The sequence below is a fragment of the Nematolebias whitei genome, chromosome 9 (assembly GCF_014905685.2).
Source record: "Nematolebias whitei isolate Nwh7 chromosome 9, NemWhi1, whole genome shotgun sequence".
NCBI lineage: Eukaryota > Metazoa > Chordata > Actinopteri > Cyprinodontiformes > Rivulidae > Nematolebias > Nematolebias whitei.
In genome coordinates, this window is record NC_056506.1 from 42293739 (window position 1) to 42296617 (window position 2879).

Here is a 2879-nt window from a genome sequence, read left to right on the forward strand (position 1 = left end):
CATGCTGAATCCAAACTTTAAACTGTAAACTCAAAATAAAGCCTACTCTAGGATTTAAATTATACTTTTTATGTTTACTGAGTTATGTTTGTTTCATTTTTTTTTAATTAGTCTCTATTTTTACATGAATGTTTATAGAAATTTGGAACTTGACCGAAACATGCAATACCATGCTCAGCCTATTTCAACTATTTTGCTTCCAAAAATACAAGTCTGATAGACACCAATCAGATGAGACTTTACATAAACTCATTATTCAGTGTATGACATAGTTTGTCTTCTGAAATCCACAATAATCTCCTTTGTCTTCTTCACATTGATGTGGATGTTGTTCTTCCTGCACCAGCTCTGCAGGTGTTCCACCTCCTGCCTGTAGTAGGACTCATCATTGTTTGAGATGCATACAACCACCGCCGTGTCATCTGCAAACTTTACAATATGACAGCCTGGATGGATAAGTGTGCAGTCATATGGGAGCAGAGTGAACAGGAGAGGGCTCTAAAGCTCGGTTAGGTTCTTCTCTAGTCTGTGGAATCACTGGTGCCTTAATTTATACAGCAATGTATGAACATTCTATTTTTATTGTGTCTTGTTGCATTTTTTTTTTTTGTTTACTTTGGATCGTGTGTGTCTAAAATGAAGTTTTGATTGATTTATTTAGACTAAAATTACTATTCAATTATCCAACAATGTTCAGTCAGGTCATCTGGACAGTTTCTTTCTTTCTTTTTTTTTTTTTTTTTTGTTGAGAGATGTTTCATCCTTCATTCGAAGGACTTCTTTGGTCTGTGGAGATAAAAAATAAACTGTTTCCCCATAAGCTGTACACTCTGATAGTAGACCAAACAGTTTGTTAGTGATAAGATGGTTTCTGGGGGCCGTCCTCTCCCCCGTCGACTCCTCCCAGGCAGCCAACAGCCAAAGTGGTTCAAGACATCAAGGTTCATGATCAGTAATCCAGGTGAAAAAACACCAGCAAACTGGTTGGTCTACTATCAAAGTGTACTGCTTGTGAGGAAACAGTTTGTTTTTGTCTCCTCAGACGGAAGAAGTCCTTCGGATGAAGGACATAACGTCTCTCATCAAAAAAATAAACTTTCCAGATGACCTGATTGAACATTGCTGGATAATTTTTTTTACCTGGATCACTGAGCATGAAGCTTGATAATATTCAAGCTGTCTATCAATTGTTTTGTTCTCCACAGCTGCTTTCTGAATGTTATATCTGTCATGATGTTTTCTTCCATTTATTTTCCAATGGGTCTTTTGGCACTGTGTGGTTGGTGGTTAGTCAAAAACACATTACAGAGAATGTGTCCACTCCTGCATTGAATAAAACCAGTAATTCTAACTGCAATAGTTTACTCACGGCTTTTTTCCCCTTTAGATCAAAAGCTAACAGTTTTAGCATGCCTTTTAAAAATGCATTGAGGGTACATATAAAATAAATGTGTAATCTAATATCCATCTGAGATATATAGATATATATTTATATATAGCTGATGGAACTTTTATGAAGAACACATTGAGGGGATAATGTGGGGTTCCGTTTATTACCAGTGGATGCTTTGACATGTTGGCAAGTGAAAAACTGATCAACTGATCAATTTTTAATTGCTTACCATTTGAGCTGCAAGGTGTAATGATGCTGGAGACTAGATACAAAGTACTTAAGCACTCAATCTTTTTTTGTCTAATTCCAGAACTAAAAGCTCAACATAGCAGGTTTTTTTTTTTCTAATCAATATATGTGATTTGACTGTCACTCACAATGGTGGCATTAAACATTCTTTTTCAGAACAAACACGTAAAAAGTAATACAGTTCAAGTCTTTTTTGGAGAAACCCTAACTTAGTTATACAGAAACGAGATGCTGCTATTTTTGTAGAAGCCTGCAGTATTGTTGTAGTCAGGCAGTATTTTTACACAAATGAACACAAACATTTTGATGACACTGAAGCAGTTTCCAAATAAAACATGGTTTCCTTCTTCACCAGTAGCACCACGCATGATGATCACTGCATCCAGAAAGATATTGACCGAGTGATATTGACAGGAACAAGAGTGAAATACGCTCAATAAATATTTATCTGCAATTCTGTTTCACTTTCACCTGTTTATTTGCTATTAGTTTCAGGCTTTATCAATTTTTTATATATACAATGTTAATTTCCTCCTCATTTGAATTCTCAAAATGATACGCAGGTGAAGATTTTCAGTCATCCAGGACACGGCAAATTCAAAAAAGTTATTTTTGTAATTCTCTACTCGTGCACAATGCCAGTTTGTGTTTTATTTTTTGCTTCTACTTAACAGTTCTGAGCTGCTGCAGCACAGTGCAGCTGCTATTGATGTTCTGCTTTCAGTCAAGACTACGGGAATAATCCCTTCTAAGCCCTGGAGCATCTGATTCTTCAGCCTGCATGCATGTGGAACAGTTTTTTTTTTTTTTTTGTACTAAATGTTTGCTAATACACAATATAAAGGTGTTTTTGCTCTTTACCTTGGACCTAAAACATTTTTTGTCAAAGGACATGAAACATGGAACACAAAGCAACGAACAGTCAGACATGAGGCATCTCTTCTGGGTAAGTCCAAGGCCCCTGGTGATGGTTTTTACAGAGGCTGTCAAATGTAAAAGCGAAGCATCACAAAGTGAGCTTATATCAAATAACATGAAGAGAGAAATAGGTCAAATAAAATAAAACCAATACTGAAAGGAATGATTCACTTTATATGTTAAATGTGGGATAGAAAAATGCATTCATAAAGGTTTTCTTCAGGATATGGTCAATTTTTCACCTAAGGAACAAGACCATGGCAGAAAGTTTTATTACATAGCCAACATCTGTCAGGTCTGAGGCCCATTATTTACTGTA

The 2879-nt window shown here is 35.9% G+C and overlaps 1 protein-coding gene across 1 annotated transcript in view; it reads right to left on the minus strand.

Moving 5' to 3' along the window:
• The window catches only part of LOC119415215 (alpha-amylase), a gene marked incomplete at its 3' end in the record, with an annotated part of 17573 nt that overhangs the window by 12774 nt on the left and 1920 nt on the right, over nt 1–2879 (minus strand).